The sequence below is a fragment of the Ranitomeya variabilis genome, chromosome 3, assembly GCF_051348905.1.
Source record: "Ranitomeya variabilis isolate aRanVar5 chromosome 3, aRanVar5.hap1, whole genome shotgun sequence".
NCBI classification, from domain to species: Eukaryota; Metazoa; Chordata; class Amphibia; order Anura; family Dendrobatidae; genus Ranitomeya; species Ranitomeya variabilis.
Genome location: NC_135234.1, coordinates 78,912,241 through 78,938,102, shown reverse-complemented (window position 1 = coordinate 78,938,102; position 25,862 = coordinate 78,912,241). Strand labels below are relative to the sequence as shown.

Below are 25,862 nucleotides of genomic sequence, written 5' to 3'. Positions count from 1 at the left end.
CTCCCACCTACAATAATACCTACAGTTTCTCCCACCTAAAATAATACCTACAGTTTCTCCCACCCTACAATACCTCCAGTTTCTCCCACCTACAATACCTCCAGTTTCTCCCACCTACAAAACCTCCAGTTTCTCCCACCTTATAATACCTCGTTTCTCCCACCTACAATAATGCCTCCAGTTTCTCCCACTTACAATAATACCTCCTGTTTCTCCCACCTACAATAATACCTCCAGTTTCTCCCAACTACAATAATACCTCCAGTTTCTCCCATCCTACAATAATACCTCCAGTTTCTCCCACCTACAATATTACCTCAAGTTTCTCCCACCTACAATAATGCCTCCAGTTTCTCCCACCTACAATAATACCTCCAGTTTCTCCCACCTACAATACTACCTCCAGTTTCTCCCACCTACAATAATACCTCCAGTTTCTCCCATCCTACAATAATACCTCCAGTTTCTCCCACCTACAATAATACCTCCAGTTTCTCCCACCTACAATAATACCTCCAGTTTCTCCCACCTACAATATTACCTCCAGTTTCTCCCATATTACAATACCTCCAGTTTCTCCCACCCTACAATACCTCCAGTTTCTCCCACCCTATAATACCTCGTTTCTCCCACCTACAATATTACCTCCAGTTTCTCCCACCTACAATAATGCCTCCAGTTTCTCCCAACTACAATAATACCTCCTGTTTCTCCCATCCTACAATAATACCTCCAGTTTCTCCCACCTACAATACCTCCAGTTTCTCCCACCTACAATATTACCTCCAGTTTCTCCCACCTACAATAATGCCTCTAGTTTCTCCCACCTACAATAATACCTCCTGTTTCTCCCACCTACAATAATACCTCCAGTTTCTCCCACCTACAATAATACCTCCAGTTTCTCCCATCCTACAATAATACCTCCAGTTTCTCCCACCTACAATATTACCTTCAGTTTCTCCCATCCTACAATAATACCTCCAGTTTCTCCCACCTACAATAATACCTCCAGTTTCTCCCACCTACAATAATACCTCCAGTTTCTCCCATCCTACAATACCTCCAGTTTCTCCCACCTACAATACCTCCAGTTTCTCCCACCTACAATAATACCTCCAGTTTCTCCCACCTACAATAATACCTCCAGTTTCTCCCACCTACAATACCTCCAGTTTCTCCCACCTACAATAATACCTCCAGTTTCTCCCACCTACAATATTACCTCCAGTTTCTCCCACCCTATAATACCTCCAGTTTCTCCCATCCTACAATAATACCTCCAGTTTCTCCCACTTACAATAATGCCTCCAGTTTCTCCCACCTACAATACCTTCAGTTTCTCCCACCTACAATAATACCTCCAGTTTCTCCCACCTACAATAATACCTCCAGTTTCTCCCACCTACAATAATGCCTCCAGTTTCTCCCACCTACAATACCTTCAGTTTCTCCCACCTACAATAATACCTCCAGTTTCTCCCACCTACAATATTACCTCCAGTTTCTCCCACCCTATAATACCTCCAGTTTCTCCCATCCTACAATAATACCTCCAGTTTCTCCCACTTACAATAATGCCTCCAGTTTCTCCCACCTACAATACCTTCAGTTTCTCCCACCTACAATAATACCTCCAGTTTCTCCCACCTACAATATTACCTCCAGTTTCTCCCACCCTATAATACCTCCAGTTTCTCCCATCCTACAATAATACCTCCAGTTTCTCCCACTTACAATAATGCCTCCAGTTTCTCCCACCTACAATACCTTCAGTTTCTCCCACCTACAATAATACCTCCAGTTTCTCCCACCTACAATAATACCTCCAGTTTCTCCCACCTACAGTAATACCTCCAGTTTCTCCCACCCTACAATACCTCCAGTTTCTCCCACCTACAATACCTCCAGTTTCTCCCACCTACAATAATACCTCCAGTTTCTCCCACCTACAATATTACCTCCAGTTTCTCCCACCCTATAATACCTCCAGTTTCTCCCACCTACAATAATGCCTCCAGTTTCTCCCACCTACAATAATACCTCCTGTTTCTCCCACCTACAATACCTCCAGTTTCTCCTAACTACAATAATACCTCCAGTTTCTCCCATGCTACAATAATACCTCCAGTTTCTCCCACCTACAATATTACCTCAAGTATCTCCCACCTAGAATAATGCCTCCAGTTTCTCCCACCTACAATAATACCTCCAGTTTCTCCCACCTACAATACTACCTCCAGTTTCTCCCATCCTACAATACCTCCAGTTTCTCCCACCTACAATAATACCTCCAGTTTCTCCCACCTACAATACTACCTCAAGTTTCTCCCATCCTACAATAATACCTCCAGTTTATCCCACCTAGAATAATACCTCCAGTTTCTCCCATCCTACAATAATGCCTCCAGTTTCTCCCACCTACAATAATACCTCCAGTTTCTCCCATCCTACAATAATACCTCCAGTTTCTCCCACCTACAATTTTACCTCCAGTTTCTCCCACCTACAATGATGCCTCCAGTTTCTCCCACCTACAATAATACCTCCTGTTTCTCCCATCCTACAATAATACCTCCAGTTTCTCTCACCTACAATAATACCTCCAGTTTCTCCCACCTACAATAATGCCTCCAGTTTCTCCCACCTACAATAATACCTCCAGTTTCTCCCACCTACAATAATAACTCCAGTTTCTCCCATCCTACAATACCTCCAGTTTCTCCCACCTACAATAATACCTCCAGTTTCTCCCACCTACAATAACACCTCCAGTTTCTCCCACCTACAATAACACCTCCAGTATCTCCCACCTACAATAATACCTCGTTTCTCCCACCCTACAATACCTCCAGTTTCTCCCACCTACAATAATACCTCCAGTTTCTCCCATCCTACAATAATACCTCCAGTTTCTCCCACCTACAATATTACCTCCAGTTTCTCCCACCTACAATAATACCTCCTGTTTCTCCAATCCTACAATAATACCTCCAGTTTCTCCCATCCTACAATAATACCTCGTTTCTCCAATCCTACAATAATACCTCCAGTTTCTCTCATCCAACAATAATACCTCCAGTTTCTCCCACCTACAATATTACCTCCAGTTTCTCCCACCTACAATAATACCTCCAGTTTCTCCCACCCTACAATACCTCCAGTTTCTCCCACCTACAATACCTCCAGTTTCTCCCACCTACAATAATACCTCCAGTTTCTCCCACCTACAATATTACCTCCAGTTTCTCCCACATTACAATAACTCCAGTTTCTCCCACCCTACAATACCTCCAGTTTCTCCCACCCTATAATACCTCGTTTCTCCCACCTACAATAATGCCTCCAGTTTCTCCCAACTACAATAATACCTCCAGTTTCTCCCATCCTACAATAATACCTCCAGTTTCTCCCACCTACAATATTACCTCAAGTTTCTCCCACCTACAATAATGCCTCCAGTTTCTCCCACCTACAATATTACCTCCAGTTTCTCCCACCTACAATAATGCCTCCAGTTTCTCCCACCTACAATAATACCTCCAGTTTCTCCCACCTACAATAATAACTCCAGTTTCTCCCACCTACAATATTACCTCCAGTTTCTCCCACCTACAATATTACCTCCAGTTTCTCCCACCTACAATAATGCCTCCAGTTTCTCCCACCTACAATAATACCTCCTGTTTCTCCCATCCTACAATAATACCTCCAGTTTCTCCCACCTAGAATAATACCTCCAGTTTCTCCCATCCTACAATAATACCTCCAATTTCTCCCACCTACAATATTACCTCCAGTTTCTCCCACCTACAATAATGCCTCCAGTTTCTCCCACTTACAATAATACCTCCTGTTTCTCCCATCCTACAATAATACCTCCAGTTTCTCCCACCTACAATAATACCTCCAGTTTCTCCCACCTACAATAATACCTCCAGTTTCTCCCATCCTACAATACCTCCAGTTTCTCCCACCTACAATAATACCTCCAGTTTCTCCCATCCTACAATAATACCTCCAGTTTCTCCCACCTACAATAATACCTCCAGTTTCTCCCACCTACAATAATACCTGCAGTTTCTCCCACCTACAATAATACCTACAGTTTCTCCCACCTAAAATAATACCTACAGTTTCTCCCACCCTACAATACCTCCAGTTTCTCCCACCTACAATACCTCCAGTTTCTCCCACCTACAAAACCTCCAGTTTCTCCCACCTTATAATACCTCGTTTCTCCCACCTACAATAATGCCTCCAGTTTCTCCCACTTACAATAATACCTCCTGTTTCTCCCACCTACAATAATACCTCCAGTTTCTCCCAACTACAATAATACCTCCAGTTTCTCCCATCCTACAATAATACCTCCAGTTTCTCCCACCTACAATATTACCTCAAGTTTCTCCCACCTACAATAATGCCTCCAGTTTCTCGCACCTACAATAATACCTCCAGTTTCTCCCACCTACAATACTACCTCCAGTTTCTCCCACCTACAATATTACCTCCAGTTTCTCCCATCCTACAATAATACCTCCAGTTTCTCCCACCTACAATAATACCTCCAGTTTCTCCCACCTACAATAATACCTCCAGTTTCTCCCACCTACAATATTACCTCCAGTTTCTCCCATATTACAATACCTCCAGTTTCTCCCACCCTACAATACCTCCAGTTTCTCCCACCCTATAATACCTCGTTTCTCCCACCTACAATATTACCTCCAGTTTCTCCCACCTACAATAATGCCTCCAGTTTCTCCTAACTACAATAATACCTCCAGTTTCTCCCATCCTACAATAATACCTCCAGTTTCTCCCACCTACAATATTACCTCAAGTTTCTCCCACCTACAATAATGCCTCCAGTTTCTCCCACCTACAATACCTCCAGTTTCTCCCACCTACAATATTACCTCCAGTTTCTCCCACCTACAATAATGCCTCTAGTTTCTCCCACCTACAATAATACCTCCTGTTTCTCCCACCTACAATAATACCTCCAGTTTCTCCCACCTACAATAATACCTCCAGTTTCTCCCATCCTACAATAATACCTCCAGTTTCTCCCACCTACAATATTACCTTCAGTTTCTCCCATCCTACAATAATACCTCCAGTTTCTCCCACCTACAATAATACCTCCAGTTTCTCCCACCTACAATAATACCTCCAGTTTCTCCCATCCTACAATAATACCTCCAGTTTCTCCCACCTACAATACCTCCAGTTTCTCCCACCTACAATAATACCTCCAGTTTCTCCCACCTACAATAATACCTTCAGTTTCTCCCACCTACAATAATACCTTCAGTTTCTCCCACCTACAATACCTTCATTTTCTCCCACCTACAATAATACCTCCAGTTTCTCCCACCTACAATAACACCTCCAGTATCTCCCACCTACAGTAATACCTCCAGTTTCTCCCACCCTACAATACCTCCAGTTTCTCCCACCTACAATACCTCCAGTTTCTCCCACCTACAATACCACCTCCAGTTTCTCCCACCTACAATATTACCTCCAGTTTCTCCCACCTACAATAATGCCTCCAGTTTCTCCCACCTACAATAATGCCTCCAGTTTCTCCCATCCTACAATAATACCTCCAGTTTCTCCCACCTACAATACCTCCAGTTTCTCCCATCCTACAATAATACCTCCAGTATCACCCACCTACAATACCTCCAGTTTCTCCCATCCTACAATATCTCCAGTTTCTCCCACCTACAATAATACCTCCAGTTTCTCCCACCTACAATAACACCTCCAGTATCTCCCACCTACAGTAATACCTCCAGTTTCTCCCACCCTACAATACCTCCAGTTTCTCCCACCTACAATAATACCTCCAGTTTCTCCCACCTACAATATTACCTCCAGTTTCTCCCACCTACAATAATGCCTCCAGTTTCTCCCATCTACAATAATACCAAGTTTCTCCCACTTACAATAATGCCTCCAGTTTCTCCCACCTACAATACTACCTTCAGTTTCTCCCACCTACAATAATACCTTCAGTTTCTCCCACCTACAATAATACCTTCAGTTTCTCCCACCTACAATATTACCTCCAGTTTTTCCCACCTACAATAATGCCTCCAGTTTCTCCCACCTACAATAATACCTCCAGTTTCTCCCACCTACAATTATACCTCCAGTTTCTCCCACCTACAATAATACCTCCAGTTTCTCCCACCTACAATATTACCTCCAGTTTTTCCCACCTACAATAATGCCTCCAGTTTCTCCCACCTACAATAATACCTCCTGTTTCTCCCATCCTACAATAATACCTCCAGTTTCTCCCACCCTACAATAATACCTCCAGTTTCTCCCACCTACAATACCTCCAGTTTCTCCCATCCTACAATAATACCTCGTTTCTCCCACCTACAATAATACCTCCAGTTTCTCCCATCCTACAATACCTCCAGTTTCTCCCACCTACAATAATACCTCCAGTTTCTCCCACCTACAAAACCTCCAGTTTCTCCCACCTACAATACCTCCAGTTTCTCCCACCTACATTAATACCTCCAGTTTCTCCCAGCCTACAAGAATACCTCCAGTTTCTCCCATGCTACAGTAATACCTCCAGTTTCTCCCATCCTACAATAATACCTCCAGTTTCTCCCACCTACAATAATACCTTCAGTTTCTCCCACCTACAATAATACCTTCAGTTTCTCCCACCTACAATACCTTCATTTTCTCCCACCTACAATAATACCTCCAGTTTCTCCCACCTACAATAACACCTCCAGTATCTCCCACCTACAGTAATACCTCCAGTTTCTCCCACCCTACAATACCTCCAGTTTCTCCCACCTACAATACCTCCAGTTTCTCCCACCTACAATACCACCTCCAGTTTCTCCCACCTACAATATTACCTCCAGTTTCTCTCACCTACAATAATGCCTCCAGTTTCTCCCACCTACAATAATGCCTCCAGTTTCTCCCATCCTACAATAATACCTCCAGTTTCTCCCACCTACAATACCTCCAGTTTCTCCCATCCTACAATAATACCTCCAGTATCACCCACCTACAATACCTCCAGTTTCTCCCATCCTACAATATCTCCAGTTTCTCCCACCTACAATAATACCTCCAGTTTCTCCCACCTACAATAACACCTCCAGTATCTCCCACCTACAGTAATACCTCCAGTTTCTCCCACCTACAATAATACCTCCAGTTTCTCCCACCTACAATATTACCTCCAGTTTCTCCCACCTACAATAATGCCTCCAGTTTCTCCCATCTACAATAATACCAAGTTTCTCCCACTTACAATAATGCCTCCAGTTTCTCCCACCTACAATACTACCTTCAGTTTCTCCCACCTACAATATTACCTCCAGTTTTTCCCACCTACAATAATGCCTCCAGTTTCTCCCACCTACAATATTACCTCCAGTTTTTCCCACCTACAATAATGCCTCCAGTTTCTCCCACCTACAATAATACCTCCAGTTTCTCCCACCTACAATTATACCTCCAGTTTCTCCCACCTACAATAATACCTCCAGTTTCTCCCACCTACAATATTACCTCCAGTTTTTCCCACCTACAATAATGCCTCCAGTTTCTCCCACCTACAATAATACCTCCTGTTTCTCCCATCCTACAATAATACCTCCAGTTTCTCCCACCCTACAATAATACCTCCAGTTTCTCCCACCTACAATACCTCCAGTTTCTCCCATCCTACAATAATACCTCGTTTCTCCCACCTACAATAATACCTCCAGTTTCTCCCATCCTACAATACCTCCAGTTTCTCCCACCTACAATAATACCTCCAGTTTCTCCCACCTACAAAACCTCCAGTTTCTCCCACCTACAATACCTCCAGTTTCTCCCACCTACATTAATACCTCCAGTTTCTCCCAGCCTACAATAATACCTCCAGTTTCTCCCATGCTACAGTAATACCTCCAGTTTCTCCCATCCTACAATAATACCTCCAGTTTCTCCCACCTACAATAATACCTCCAGTTTCTCCCATCCTACAATAATACCTCTAGTTTCTCCCACCTACAATAATACCTCCAGTTTCTCCCATCCTACAATAATACCTCCAGTTTCTCCCACCTACAATAATACCTCCAGTTTCTCCCATCCTACAATAATACCTCCAGTTTCTCCCACCTACAATAATACCTCCAGTTTCTCCCATCCTACAATAATACCTCCAGTTTATCCCACCTACAATAATACCTCCAGTTTCTCCCACCTACAATACCACCTCCAGTTTCTCCCATCCTACAATAATACCTCCAGTTTCTCCCACCTACAATAATACCTTCAGTTTCTCCCACCTACAATAATACCTTCAGTTTCTCCCACCTACAATAATACCTCCAGTTTCTCCCACCTACAATAATACCTCCAGTTTCTCCCACCTACAATAATACCTCCAGTATCTCCCACCTACAGTAATACCTCCAGTTTCTCCCACCTACAATAACACCTCCAGTATCTCCCACCTACAGTAATACCTCCAGTATCTCCCACCTACAGTAATACCTCCAGTTTCTCCCACCCTACAATACCTCCAGTTTCTCCCACCTACAATACCTCCAGTTTCTCCCACCTACAATATTACCTCCAGTTTCTCCCATCCTACAATAATACCTCCAGTTTCTCCCACCTACAATAATACCTCCAGTTTCTCCCATCCTACAATACCTCAAGTTTCTCCCACCTACAATACCTCCAGTTTCTCCCACCTACAATAATACCTCCAGTTTCTCCCACCTACAATATTACCTCCAGTTTCTCCCACCTACAACAATGCCTCCAGTTTCTCCCACCTACAATAATACCTCCAGTTTCTCCCATCCTACAATAATATCTCCAGTTTCTCCCACCTACAATAATACCTCCAGTTTCTCCCATCCTACAATAATACCTCCAGTTTCTCCCACCTACAATAATACCTCCAGTTTCTCCCACCCTACAATACCTCCAGTTTCTCCCACCTACAATACCTCCAGTTTCTCCCACCTACAATATTACCTCCAGTTTCTCCCACCCTACAATACCTCCAGTTTCTCCCACACTACAATACCTCCAGTTTCTCCCACCCTATAATAACTCGTTTCTCCCACCTACAATATTACCTCCAGTTTCTCCCACCTACAATAACACCTCCAGTTTCTCCCACCTACAATATTACCTCCAGTTTCTCCCACCCTACAATACCTCCAGTTTCTCCCACCTACAATAATACCTCCAGTTTCTCCCACCTACAATAATACCTCCAGTTTCTCCCACCTACAATAATACCTCCAGTTTCTCCCACCTACAATAATACCTCCAGTTTCTCCCACCTACAATATTACCTCCAGTTTCTCCCACCCTACAATACCTCCAGTTTCTCCCACCCTACAATACCTCCAGTTTCTCCCACCCTACAGTACCTCCAGTTTCTCCAACCCTATAATACCTGGTTTCTCCCACCTACAATACTACCTCAAGTTTCTCCCATCCTACAATACCTCCAGTTTCTCCCACCTACAATTTTACCTCCAGTTTCTCCCACCTACAATGATGCCTCCAGTTTCTCCCACCTACAATAATACCTCCTGTTTCTCCCATCCTACAATAATACCTCCAGTTTCTCCCACCTACAATAATACCTCCAGTTTCTCCCATACTACAATAATACCTCCAGTTTCTCCCACCTACAATAATACCTCCAGTTTCTCCCACCTACAATAATACCTCCAGTTTCTCCCACCTACAATAATACCTCCAGTTTCTCCCACCTACAATATTACCTCCAGTTTCTCCCACCCTACAATACCTCCAGTTTCTCCCACCCTACAATACCTCCAGTTTCTCCCACCCTACAGTATCTCCAGTTTCTCCAACCCTATAATACCTGGTTTCTCCCACCTACAATATTACCTACAGTTTCTCCCACCTACAATATTGCCTCCAGTTTCTCCCACCTACAATAATACCTCCTGTTTCTCCCACCTACAATAATACCTCCTGTTTCTCCCATCCTACAATAATACCTCCAGTTTCTCCCACCTACAATAATACCTCCTCCAGTTTCTCCCATCCTACAATAATACCTCCAGTTTCTCCCACCTACAACAATACCTCCAGTTTATCCCATCCTACAATAATACCTCCAGTTTCTCCCACCTACAAAAATACCTCCAGATTCTCCCACCTACAATAATACCTCCAGTTTCTCTCACCTACAATAATACCTCCAGTTTCTCCCACCTACAATAATACCTCCAGTTTCTCCCACCTACAATAATACCTCCAGTTTCTCCCACCTACAATAATACCTCCAGTTTCTCCCACCTACAATAATACCTCCAGTTTCTCCCACCTACAATAATACCTCCAGTTTCTCCCACCTACAATAATACCTCCAGTTTCTCCCACCCTACAATACCTCCAGTTTCTCCCACCTTATAATACCTCGTTTCTCCCACCTACAATAATGCCTCCAGTTTCTCCCACTTACAATAATACATCCTGTTTCTCCCACCTACAATAATACCTCCTGTTTCTCCCAACTACAATAATACCTCCAGTTTCTCCCACCTACAATATTACCTCCAGTTTCTCCCACCTACAATAATGCCTCCAGTTTCTCCCACCTACAATATTACCTCCAGTTTCTCCCACCTACAATAATACCTCCAGTTTCTCCCATCCTACAATAATACCTCCAGTTTCTCCCATCCTACAATAATACCTCCAGTTTCTCCCACCTACAATACCTCCAGTTTCTCCCACCTACAATAATACCTCCAGTTTCTCCCACCCTACAATACCTCCAGTTTCTCCCACCTACAATACCTCCAGTTTCTCCCACCTACAATAATACCTCCAGTTTCTCCCACCTACAATATTACCTCCAGTTTCTCCCACCCTATAATACCTCCAGTTTCTCCCATCCTACAATAATACCTCCAGTTTCTCCCACTTACAATAATGCCTCCAGTTTCTCCCACCTACAATACCTTCAGTTTCTCCCACCTACAATAATACCTCCAGTTTCTCCCACCTACAATAATACCTCCAGTTTCTCCCACCTACAATAATGCCTCCAGTTTCTCCCACCTACAATACCTTCAGTTTCTCCCACCTACAATAATACCTCCAGTTTCTCCCACCTACAATATTACCTCCAGTTTCTCCCACCCTATAATACCTCCAGTTTCTCCCATCCTACAATAATACCTCCAGTTTCTCCCACTTACAATAATGCCTCCAGTTTCTCCCACCTACAATACCTTCAGTTTCTCCCACCTACAATAATACCTCCAGTTTCTCCCACCTACAATATTACCTCCAGTTTCTCCCACCCTATAATACCTCCAGTTTCTCCCATCCTACAATAATACCTCCAGTTTCTCCCACTTACAATAATGCCTCCAGTTTCTCCCACCTACAATACCTTCAGTTTCTCCCACCTACAATAATACCTCCAGTTTCTCCCACCTACAATAATACCTCCAGTTTCTCCCACCTACAGTAATACCTCCAGTTTCTCCCACCCTACAATACCTCCAGTTTCTCCCACCTACAATACCTCCAGTTTCTCCCACCTACAATACCTCCAGTTTCTCCCACCTACAATAATATCTCCAGTTTCTCCCACCTACAATATTACCTCCAGTTTCTCCCACCCTATAATACCTCCAGTTTCTCCCACCTACAATAATGCCTCCAGTTTCTCCCACCTACAATAATACCTCCTGTTTCTCCCACCTACAATAATACCTCCAGTTTCTCCTAACTACAATAATACCTCCAGTTTCTCCCATGCTACAATAATACCTCCAGTTTCTCCCACCTACAATATTACCTCAAGTATCTCCCACCTACAATAATGCCTCCAGTTTCTCCCACCTACAATAATACCTCCAGTTTCTCCCACCTACAATACTACCTCCAGTTTCTCCCATCCTACAATACCTCCAGTTTCTCCCACCTACAATAATACCTCCAGTTTCTCCCACCTACAATACTACCTCAAGTTTCTCCCATCCTACAATAATACCTCCAGTTTCTCCCACCTACAATAATACCTCCAGTTTCTCCCATCCTACAATAATGCCTCCAGTTTCTCCCACCTACAATAATACCTCCAGTTTCTCCCATCCTACAATAATACCTCCAGTTTCTCCCACCTACAATTTTACCTCCAGTTTCTCCCACCTACAATGATGCCTCCAGTTTCTCCCACCTACAATAATACCTCCTGTTTCTCCCATCCTACAATAATACCTCCAGTTTCTCTCACCTACAATAATACCTCCAGTTTCTCCCACCTACAATAATGCCTCCAGTTTCTCCCACCTACAATAATACCTCCAGTTTCTCCCACCTACAATAATAACTCCAGTTTCTCCCATCCTACAATACCTCCAGTTTCTCCCACCTACAATAATACCTCCAGTTTCTCCCACCTACAATAACACCTCCAGTTTCTCCCACCTACAATAACACCTCCAGTATCTCCCACCTACAATAATACCTCGTTTCTCCCACCCTACAATACCTCCAGTTTCTCCCACCTACAATAATACCTCCAGTTTCTCCCATCCTACAATAATACCTCCAGTTTCTCCCACCTACAATATTACCTCCAGTTTCTCCCACCTACAATAATACCTCCTGTTTCTCCAATCCTACAATAATACCTCCAGTTTCTCCCATCCTACAATAATACCTCGTTTCTCCAATCCTACAATAATACCTCCAGTTTCTCCCATCCTACAATAATACCTCGTTTCTCCCACCCTACAATACCTCCAGTTTCTCCCACCCTATAATACCTCGTTTCTCCCACCTACAATAATGCCTCCAGTTTCTCCCAACTACAATAATACCTCCAGTTTCTCCCATCCTACAATAATACCTCCAGTTTCTCCCACCTACAATATTACCTCAAGTTTCTCCCACCTATAATAATGCCTCCAGTTTCTCCCACCTACAATATTACCTCCAGTTTCTCCCACCTACAATAATGCCTCCAGTTTCTCCCACCTACAATAATACCTTCAGTTTCTCCCACCTACAATAATACCTCCAGTTTCTCCCACCTACAATATTACCTCCAGTTTCTCCCACCTACAATATTACCTCCAGTTTCTCCCACCTACAATAATGCCTCCAGTTTCTCCCACCTACAATAATACCTCCTGTTTCTCCCATCCTACAATAATACCTCCAGTTTCTCCCACCTAGAATAATACCTCCAGTTTCTCCCATCCTACAATAATACCTCCAATTTCTCCCACCTACAATATTACCTCCAGTTTCTCCCACCTACAATAATGCCTCCAGTTTCTCCCACTTACAATAATACCTCCTGTTTCTCCCATCCTACAATAATACCTCCAGTTTCTCCCACCTACAATAATACCTCCAGTTTCTCCCACCTACAATAATACCTCCAGTTTCTCCCATCCTACAATACCTCCAGTTTCTCCCACCTACAATAATACCTCCAGTTTCTCCCATCCTACAATAATACCTCCAGTTTCTCCCATCTACAATAATACCTCCAGTTTCTCCCACCTACAATAATACCTACAGTTTCTCCCACCTACAATAATACCTACAGTTTCTCCCACCTACAATACCTCCAGTTTCTCCCACCTACAAAACCTCCAGTTTCTCCCACCTTATAATACCTCGTTTCTCCCACCTACAATAATGCCTCCAGTTTCTCCCACTTACAATAATACCTCCTGTTTCTCCCACCTACAATAATACCTCCAGTTTCTCCCAACTACAATAATACCTCCAGTTTCTCCCATCCTACAATAATACCTCCAGTTTCTCCCACCTACAATATTACCTCAAGTTTCTCCCACCTACAATAATGCCTCCAGTTTCTCCCACCTACAATAATACCTCCAGTTTCTCCCATCCTACAATAATACCTCCAGTTTCTCCCACCTACAATAATACCTCCAGTTTCTCCCACCTACAATAATACCTCCAGTTTCTCCCACCTACAATATTACCTCCAGTTTCTCCCATATTACAATACCTCCAGTTTCTCCCACCCTACAATACCTCCAGTTTCTCCCACCCTATAATACCTCGTTTCTCCCACCTACAATATTACCTCCAGTTTCTCCCACCTACAATAATGCCTCCAGTTTCTCCCAACTACAATAATACCTCCTGTTTCTCCCATCCTACAATAATACCTCCAGTTTCTCCCACCTACAATACCTCCAGTTTCTCCCACCTACAATATTACCTCCAGTTTCTCCCACCTACAATAATGCCTCTAGTTTCTCCCACCTACAATAATACCTCCTGTTTCTCCCACCTACAATAATACCTCCAGTTTCTCCCACCTACAATAATACCTCCAGTTTCTCCCATCCTACAATAATACCTCCAGTTTCTCCCACCTACAATATTACCTTCAGTTTCTCCCATCCTACAATAATACCTCCAGTTTCTCCCACCTACAATAATACCTCCAGTTTCTCCCACCTACAATAATACCTCCAGTTTCTCCCATCCTACAATAATACCTCCAGTTTCTCCCACCTACAATACCTCCAGTTTCTCCCACCTACAATAATACCTCCAGTTTCTCCCACCTACAATAATACCTCCAGTTTCTCCCACCTACAATACCTCCAGTTTCTCCCACCTACAATAATACCTCCAGTTTCTCCCACCTACAATATTACCTCCAGTTTCTCCCACCCTATAATACCTCCAGTTTCTCCCATCCTACAATAATACCTCCAGTATCTCCCACTTACAATAATGCCTCCAGTTTCTCCCACCTACAATACCTTCAGTTTCTCCCACCTACAATAATACCTCCAGTTTCTCCCACCTACAATAATACCTCCAGTTTCTCCCACCTACAATAATGCCTCCAGTTTCTCCCACCTACAATACCTTCAGTTTCTCCCACCTACAATAATACCTCCAGTTTCTCCCACCTACAATATTACCTCCAGTTTCTCCCACCCTATAATACCTCCAGTTTCTCCCATCCTACAATAATACCTCCAGTTTCTCCCACTTACAATAATGCCTCCAGTTTCTCCCACCTACAATACCTTCAGTTTCTCCCACCTACAATAATACCTCCAGTTTCTCCCACCTACAATATTACCTCCAGTTTCTCCCACCCTATAATACCTCCAGTTTCTCCCATCCTACAATAATACCTCCAGTTTCTCCCACTTACAATAATGCCTCCAGTTTCTCCCACCTACAATACCTTCAGTTTCTCCCACCTAAAATAATACCTCCAGTTTCTCCCACCTACAATAATACCTCCAGTTTCTCCCACCTACAGTAATACCTCCAGTTTCTCCCACCCTACAATACCTCCAGTTTCTCCCACCTACAATACCTCCAGTTTCTCCCACCTACAATAATACCTCCAGTTTCTCCCACCTACAATATTACCTCCAGTTTCTCCCACCCTATAATACCTCCAGTTTCTCCCACCTACAATAATGCCTCCAGTTTCTCCCACCTACAATAATACCTCCTGTTTCTCCCACCTACAATACCTCCAGTTTCTCCTAACTACAATAATACCTCCAGTTTCTCCCATGCTACAATAATACCTCCAGTTTCTCCCACCTACAATATTACCTCAAGTATCTCCCACCTAGAATAATGCCTCCAGTTTCTCCCACCTACAATAATACCTCCAGTTTCTCCCACCTACAATACTACCTCCAGTTTCTCCCATCCTACAATACCTCCAGTTTCTCCCACCTACAATAATGCCTCCAGTTTCTCCCACCTACAATACTACCTCAAGTTTCTCCCATCCTACAATAATACCTCCAGTTTATCCCACCTAGAATAATACCTCCAGTTTCTCCCATCCTACAATAATGCCTCCAGTTTCTCCCACCTACAATAATACCTCCAGTTTCTCCCATCCTACAATAATACCTCCAGTTTCTCCCACCTACAATTTTACCTCCAGTTTCTCCCACCTACAATGATGCCTCCAGTTTCTCCCACCTACAATAATACCTCCTGTTTCTCCCATCCTACAATAATACCTCCAGTTTCTCTCACCTACAATAATACCTCCAGTTTCTCCCACCTACAATAATGCCTCCAGTTTCTCCCACCTACAATAATACCTCCAGTTTCTCCCACCTACAATAATAACTCCAGTTTCTCCCATCCTACAATACCTCCAGTTTCTCCCACCTACAATAATACCTCCAGTTTCTCCCACCTACAATAACACCTCCAGTTTCTCCCACCTACAATAACACCTCCAGTATCTCCCACCTACAATAATACCTCGTTTCTCCCACCCTACAATACCTCCAGTTTCTCCCACCTACAATAATACCTCCAGTTTCTCCCATCCTACAATAATACCTCCAGTTTCTCCCACCTACAATATTACCTCCAGTTTCTCCCACCTACAATAATACCTCCTGTTTCTCCAATCCTACAATAATACCTCCAGTTTCTCCCATCCTACAATAATACCTCGTTTCTCCAATCCTACAATAATACCTCCAGTTTCTCTCATCCAACAATAATACCTCCAGTTTCTCCCACCTACAATATTACCTCCAGTTTCTCCCACCTACAATAATACCTCCAGTTTCTCCCACCCTACAATACCTCCAGTTTCTCCCACCTACAATACCTCCAGTTTCTCCCACCTACAATAATACCTCCAGTTTCTCCCACCTACAATATTACCTCCAGTTTCTCCCACATTACAATAACTCCAGTTTCTCCCACCCTACAATACCTCCAGTTTCTCCCACCCTATAATACCTCGTTTCTCCCACCTACAATAATGCCTCCAGTTTCTCCCAACTACAATAATACCTCCAGTTTCTCCCATCCTACAATAATACCTCCAGTTTCTCCCACCTACAATATTACCTCAAGTTTCTCCCACCTACAATAATGCCTCCAGTTTCTCCCACCTACAATATTACCTCCAGTTTCTCCCACCTACAATAATGCCTCCAGTTTCTCCCACCTACAATAATACCTTCAGTTTCTCCCACCTACAATAATACCTCCAGTTTCTCCCACCTACAATATTACCTCCAGTTTCTCCCACCTACAATATTACCTCCAGTTTCTCCCACCTACAATAATGCCTCCAGTTTCTCCCACCTACAATAATACCTCCTGTTTCTCCCATCCTACAATAATACCTCCAGTTTCTCCCACCTAGAATAATACCTCCAGTTTCTCCCATCCTACAATAATACCTCCAATTTCTCCCACCTACAATATTACCTCCAGTTTCTCCCACCTACAATAATGCCTCCAGTTTCTCCCACTTACAATAATACCTCCTGTTTCTCCCATCCTACAATAATACCTCCAGTTTCTCCCACCTACAATAATACCTCCAGTTTCTCCCACCTACAATAATACCTCCAGTTTCTCCCATCCTACAATACCTCCAGTTTCTCCCACCTACAATAATACCTCCAGTTTCTCCCATCCTACAATAATACCTCCAGTTTCTCCCACCTACAATAATACCTCCAGTTTCTCCCACCTACAATAATACCTGCAGTTTCTCCCACCTACAATAATACCTACAGTTTCTCCCACCTAAAATAATACCTACAGTTTCTCCCACCCTACAATACCTCCAGTTTCTCCCACCTACAATACCTCCAGTTTCTCCCACCTACAAAACCTCCAGTTTCTCCCACCTTATAATACCTCGTTTCTCCCACCTACAATAATGCCTCCAGTTTCTCCCACTTACAATAATACCTCCTGTTTCTCCCACCTACAATAATACCTCCAGTTTCTCCCAACTACAATAATACCTCCAGTTTCTCCCATCCTACAATAATACCTCCAGTTTCTCCCACCTACAATATTACCTCAAGTTTCTCCCACCTACAATAATGCCTCCAGTTTCTCCCACCTACAATAATACCTCCAGTTTCTCCCACCTACAATACTACCTCCAGTTTCTCCCACCTACAATATTACCTCCAGTTTCTCCCATCCTACAATAATACCTCCAGTTTCTCCCACCTACAATAATACCTCCAGTTTCTCCCACCTACAATAATACCTCCAGTTTCTCCCACCTACAATATTACCTCCAGTTTCTCCCATATTACAATACCTCCAGTTTCTCCCACCCTACAATACCTCCAGTTTCTCCCACCCTATAATACCTCGTTTCTCCCACCTACAATATTACCTCCAGTTTCTCCCACCTACAATAATGCCTCCAGTTTCTCCTAACTACAATAATACCTCCAGTTTCTCCCATCCTACAATAATACCTCCAGTTTCTCCCACCTACAATATTACCTCAAGTTTCTCCCACCTACAATAATGCCTCCAGTTTCTCCCACCTACAATACCTCCAGTTTCTCCCACCTACAATATTACCTCCAGTTTCTCCCACCTACAATAATGCCTCTAGTTTCTCCCACCTACAATAATACCTCCTGTTTCTCCCACCTACAATAATACCTCCAGTTTCTCCCACCTACAATAATACCTCCAGTTTCTCCCATCCTACAATAATACCTCCAGTTTCTCCCACCTACAATATTACCTTCAGTTTCTCCCATCCTACAATAATACCTCCAGTTTCTCCCACCTACAATAATACCTCCAGTTTCTCCCACCTACAATAATACCTCCAGTTTCTCCCATCCTACAATAATACCTCCAGTTACTCCCACCTACAATACCTCCAGTTTCTCCCACCTACAATAATACCTCCAGTTTCTCCCACCTACAATAATACCTTCAGTTTCTCCCACCTACAATAATACCTTCAGTTTCTCCCACCTACAATACCTTCATTTTCTCCCACCTACAATAATACCTCCAGTTTCTCCCACCTACAATAACACCTCCAGTATCTCCCACCTACAGTAATACCTCCAGTTTCTCCCACCCTACAATACCTCCAGTTTCTCCCACCTACAATACCTCCAGTTTCTTCCACCTACAATACCACCTCCAGTTTCTCCCACCTACAATATTACCTCCAGTTTCTCCCACCTACAATAATGCCTCCAGTTTCTCCCACCTACAATAATGCCTCCAGTTTCTCCCATCCTACAATAATACCTCCAGTTTCTCCCACCTACAATACCTCCAGTTTCTCCCATCCTACAATAATACCTCCAGTATCACCCACCTACAATACCTCCAGTTTCTCCCATCCTACAATATCTCCAGTTTCTCCCACCTACAATAATACCTCCAGTTTCTCCCACCTACAATAACACCTCCAGTATCTCCCACCTACAGTAATACCTCCAGTTTCTCCCACCCTACAATACCTCCAGTTTCTCCCACCTACAATAATACCTCCAGTTTCTCCCACCTACAATATTACCTCCAGTTTCTCCCACCTACAATAATGCCTCCAGTTTCTCCCATCTACAATAATACCAAGTTTCTCCCACTTACAATAATGCCTCCAGTTTCTCCCACCTACAATACTACCTTCAGTTTCTCCCACCTACAATAATACCTTCAGTTTCTCCCACCTACAATAATACCTTCAGTTTCTCCCACCTACAATATTACCTCCAGTTTTTCCCACCTACAATAATGCCTCCAGTTTCTCCCACCTACAATAATACCTCCAGTTTCTCCCACCTACAATTATACCTCCAGTTTCTCCCACCTACAATAATACCTCCAGTTTCTCCCACCTACAATATTACCTCCAGTTTTTCCCACCTACAATAATGCCTCCAGTTTCTCCCACCTACAATAATACCTCCTGTTTCTCCCATCCTACAATAATACCTCCAGTTTCTCCCACCCTACAATAATACCTCCAGTTTCTCCCACCTACAATACCTCCAGTTTCTCCCATCCTACAATAATACCTCGTTTCTCCCACCTACAATAATACCTCCAGTTTCTCCCATCCTACAATACCTCCAGTTTCTCCCACCTACAATAATACCTCCAGTTTCTCCCACCTACAAAACCTCCAGTTTCTCCCACCTACAATACCTCCAGTTTCTCCCACCTACATTAATACCTCCAGTTTCTCCCAGCCTACAATAATACCTCCAGTTTCTCCCATGCTACAGTAATACCTCCAGTTTCTCCCATCCTACAATAATACCTCCAGTTTCTCCCACCTACAATAATACCTTCAGTTTCTCCCACCTACAATAATACCTTCAGTTTCTCCCACCTACAATACCTTCATTTTCTCCCACCTACAATAATACCTCCAGTTTCTCCCACCTACAATAACACCTCCAGTATCTCCCACCTACAGTAATACCTCCAGTTTCTCCCACCCTACAATACCTCCAGTTTCTCCCACCTACAATACCTCCAGTTTCTCCCACCTACAATACCACCTCCAGTTTCTCCCACCTACAATATTACCTCCAGTTTCTCCCACCTACAATAATGCCTCCAGTTTCTCCCACCTACAATAATGCCTCCAGTTTCTCCCATCCTACAATAATACCTCCAGTTTCTCCCACCTACAATACCTCCAGTTTCTCCCATCCTACAATAATACCTCCAGTATCACCCACCTACAATACCTCCAGTTTCTCCCATCCTACAATATCTCCAGTTTCTCCCACCTACAATAATACCTCCAGTTTCTCCCACCTACAATAACACCTCCAGTATCTCCCACCTACAGTAATACCTCCAGTTTCTCCCACCTACAATAATACCTCCAGTTTCTCCCACCTACAATATTACCTCCAGTTTCTCCCACCTACAATAATGCCTCCAGTTTCTCCCATCTACAATAATACCAAGTTTCTCCCACTTACAATAATGCCTCCAGTTTCTCCCACCTACAATACTACCTTCAGTTTCTCCCACCTACAATATTACCTCCAGTTTTTCCCACCTACAATAATGCCTCCAGTTTCTCCCACCTACAATATTACCTCCAGTTTTTCCCACCTACAATAATGCCTCCAGTTTCTCCCACCTACAATAATACCTCCAGTTTCTCCCACCTACAATTATACCTCCAGTTTCTCCCACCTACAATAATACCTCCAGTTTCTCCCACCTACAATATTACCTCCAGTTTTTCCCACCTACAATAATGCCTCCAGTTTCTCCCACCTACAATAATACCTCCTGTTTCTCCCATCCTACAATAATACCTCCAGTTTCTCCCACCCTACAATAATACCTCCAGTTTCTCCCACCTACAATACCTCCAGTTTCTCCCATCCTACAATAATACCTCGTTTCTCCCACCTACAATAATACCTCCAGTTTCTCCCATCCTACAATACCTCCAGTTTCTCCCACCTACAATAATACCTCCAGTTTCTCCCACCTACAAAACCTCCAGTTTCTCCCACCTACAATACCTCCAGTTTCTCCCACCTACAATAATACCTCCAGTTTCTCCCAGCCTACAATAATACCTCCAGTTTCTCCCATGCTACAGTAATACCTCCAGTTTCTCCCATCCTACAATAATACCTCCAGTTTCTCCCACCTACAATAATACCTCCAGTTTCTCCCATCCTACAATAATACCTCTAGTTTCTCCCACCTACAATAATACCTCCAGTTTCTCCCATCCTACAATAATACCTCCAGTTTCTCCCACCTACAATAATACCTCCAGTTTCTCCCATCCTACAATAATACCTCCAGTTTCTCCCACCTACAATAATACCTCCAGTTTCTCCCATCCTACAATAATACCTCCAGTTTATCCCACCTACAATAATACCTCCAGTTTCTCCCACCTACAATACCACCTCCAGTTTCTCCCATCCTACAATAATACCTCCAGTTTCTCCCACCTACAATAATACCTTCAGTTTCTCCCACCTACAATAATACCTCCAGTTTCTCCCACCTACAATAATACCTCCAGTTTCCCCCACCTACAATAACACCTCCAGTATCTCCCACCTACAGTAATACCTCCAGTTTCTCCCACCTACAATAACACCTCCAGTATCTCCCACCTACAGTAATACCTCCAGTATCTCCCACCTACAGTAATACCTCCAGTTTCTCCCACCCTACAATACCTCCAGTTTCTCCCACCTACAATACCTCCAGTTTCTCCCACCTACAATATTACCTCCAGTTTCTCCCATCCTACAATAATACCTCCAGTTTCTCCCACCTACAATAATACCTCCAGTTTCTCCCATCCTACAATACCTCCAGTTTCTCCCACCTACAATACCTCAAGTTTCTCCCACCTACAATACCTCCAGTTTCTCCCACCTACAATAATACCTCCAGTTTCTCCCACCTACAATATTACCTCCAGTTTCTCCCACCTACAATAATGCCTCCAGTTTCTCCCACCTACAATAATACCTCCAGTTTCTCCCATCCTACAATAATACCTCCAGTTTCTCCCACCTACAATAATACCTCCAGTTTCTCCCATCCTACAATAATACCTCCAGTTTCTCCCACCTACAATAATACCTCCAGTTTCTCCCACCCTACAATACCTCCAGTTTCTCCCACCTACAATACCTCCAGTTTCTCCCACCTACAATATTACCTCCAGTTTCTCCCACCCTACAATACCTCCAGTTTCTCCCACACTACAATACCTCCAGTTTCTCCCACCCTATAATAACTCGTTTCTCCCACCTACAATATTACCTCCAGTTTCTCCCACCTACAATAACACCTCCAGTTTCTCCCACCTACAATATTACCTCCAGTTTCTCCCACCCTACAATACCTCCAGTTTCTCCCGCACTACAATACCTCCAGTTTCTCCCACCCTATAATACCTCGTTTCTCCCACCTACAATATTACCTCCAGTTTCTCCCACCTACAATAATGCCTCCAGTTTCTCCCACCTACAATAATGCCTCCAGTTTCTCCCACCTACAATAATACCTCCAGTTTCTCCCACCTACAATAACGCCTCCAGTTTCTCCCACCTACAGTAACACCTCCAGTTTCTCCCACCTACAATAATACCTCCAGTTTCTCCCACCTACAATACCTCCAGTTTCTCCCACACTACAATACCTCGTTTCTCCCACCTACAATAATACCTCCAGTTTCTCCCACCTACAATAACACCTCCAGTTTCTCCCACCTACAATAACGCCTCCAGTTTCTCCCACCTACAATAATGCCTCCTGTTTCTCCCACATACAATAATACCTCCAGTTTCTCCCACCTACAATAACGCCTCCAGTTTCTCCCACCTACAATAATGTCTCCTGTTTCTCCCACCTACAATAATACCTCCAGTTTCTCCCACCTACAATAACACCTCCAGTTTCTCCCACCTACAATAACGACTCCTGTTTCTCCCACCTACAATAATACCTCCAGTTTCTCCCACCTACAATAACGCCTCCAGTTTCTCCCACCTACAATAACACCTCCAGTTTCTCCCACCTACAATAATACCTCCAGTTTCTCCCACCTACAATATTACCTCCAGTTTCTCCCACCCTACAATACCTCCAGTTTCTCCCACACTACAATACCTCCAGTTTCTCCCACCCTATAATACCTCGTTTCTCCCACCTACAATATTACCTCCAGTTTCTCCCACCTACAATAACACCTCCAGTTTCTCCCACCTACAATAATACCTCCAGATTCTCCCACCCTACAATACCTCCAGTTTCTCCCACCCTACAATACCTCCAGTTTCTCCCACCTACAATATTACCTCCAGTTTCTCCCACCCTACAATACCTCCAGTTTCTCCCACACTACAATACCTCCAGTTTCTCCCACCCTATAATACCTCGTTTCTCCCACCTACAATATTACCTCCAGTTTCTCCCACCTACAATAACACCCCCAGTTTCTCCCACCTACAATATTACCTCCAGTTTCTCCCACCCTACAATACCTCCAGTTTCTCCCGCACTACAATACCTCCAGTTTCTCCCACCCTATAATACCTCGTTTCTCCCACCTACAATATTACCTCCAGTTTCTCCCACCTACAATAATGCCTCCAGTTTCTCCCACCTACAATAATACCTCCAGTTTCTCCCACCTACAATAATACCTCCAGTTTCTCCCACCTACGACAACGCCTCCTCTGTGTCTCCTACCTACAACTCCTGTGTCTCCCATCTACAAAAATACCGTACCTCCTCCAAGCATCCTATCTTTAACAACGCCTCCTCTGTCTCCCCCACATACAACTTTGTGACTCGCACCTACAATAACACCTCCTGGTTCTCTCACCTACAATAACGCCTCCTCTGTCTCCCACCTATAACACCGCCTCTGTGTCACCCACCCACAATAATGCCTACTGTGTCTCCCACCTATAACACCCTCATCTGTGTCTGTCATCTACAATAACACCTCCTCTTTATCTCCTACCTACACCTCCTGTCTCTAGAGATGCTGTGGCTACTAGCCAAGCCATTTTAGATGAGCACGGGGCAGCCTTCCCGCCATAGTTACTGGCCACCCTTCCTGCCATAGTGACAGGCCACCCTTCCTGCCATGGTGACTGGCCACCCTTCCCGCCATGGTGACTGGCCACCCTTCCCGCTCCTAACTTCCTATCATCTGTCTTGGTGTTTCTGTCTCGACAAACCCACCATCAGGCAGTGAGGCCCAAGTTAGAAGGAAAAGACTTTGTGGCTGGAATTTTGGAATTATTCTGGCTGAAAATATAATTTCCATTAAATAAAATGTGGTTATTTCTTGCAGTGGGCATCCCTTGAGGTTCAGTTCTCTGAAATGTGAGTGATCATTTAACAGTGTTTTGTTCGTCACTAGTATGGGTGTAATCCCATTCTATATATGTTGTGTTGTTATTTCGCATGATGTCTGTATACACTACCCACAAGTGATGCATGGTCTAAACATGAGCTCCTTGTAACCATCGGGAAGGTCCTCATTTCAAGCGCAGATATTCCTCATTTCAAGCACACAATCATACAGAGTTATCGACTGTTTAATAAGTAAATTCCTTCAAGGTAAAATTGCTGCATAAAGTTATGGGTAATTTTAGTCATATGCTTTTGTTTTGCTAAGATCTCCGGGTACGTTATTATGCAGGTAACTTAGTGGTGCAAAGGCTTGAAAAACTGCAGGGTGGGAGGGATCAAGCAGCAGATCACAGGTCGTGGTGTTGATCTCTAGAACACCTTTTGCACAGATCACGTAGCAGGACTAATCAAAAAAAAATTAAAAGAATGTTTTTAACATTGTTAGTAGTGATGAGTGAATGTGCTGGGATAAGGTGTTATCTGAGCATGCTCGCGTGCTGAGTGTCTTTGGCACACTCAAAAAATATGTTCGAGTCCCCGCAGCTGCATGTCTCGTGGTTGTTTGACCGTCACAACAAATTGTTGGGCAATCCCTCCATGTGTTGCGGCTGTCGAACATCCGCGTGGACTGGAACATATTATTCGAGCACGCTGAAGACACTCAGTTAGCACATGAGCATGATCAGATAACACTTTATCCCAGCAGGTCCGCTCATCACTAATTCTTAGGGTTACAAAACCAAGTAAAGTATATAAGCAAAGGAAATAGTTGATTTGACTAAAAAAAGAAATGAGCCGCAATAACAACAATAGCCGACGTCTCCTCCTCGCTCTGATCAGGGAAACTCACAGTGACTGTAGAGGATCTCATCCTCGTGGTGCGGGCTTTGTGTCTCCATATCACTGATATAACCAGTAGGGGAAAACTAACAGTATCCCCCATCAGCAGCCATTGCTGAAGCCCTGTGGGCCGTCCAACTCCATCTTGCAAAGATTTGTGAATGAGGAAGGGTAAACGTTCTATAAACCTATCCCAAAGGTTCAAGACATTTTGAACATTTATGTTTATGAAGAGATGCCCTGATGCCTCCACCCAGTGCATCTTCATTAAAAAGGCACGT

General features: G+C 43.7%; 1 protein-coding gene across 1 annotated transcript in view; it reads right to left on the bottom strand.

Moving 5' to 3' along the window:
* The window catches only part of NCOR1 (nuclear receptor corepressor 1), a 181,055-nt gene that overhangs the window by 82,072 nt on the left and 73,121 nt on the right, over nt 1-25,862 (bottom strand). The window lies entirely within an intron of this gene.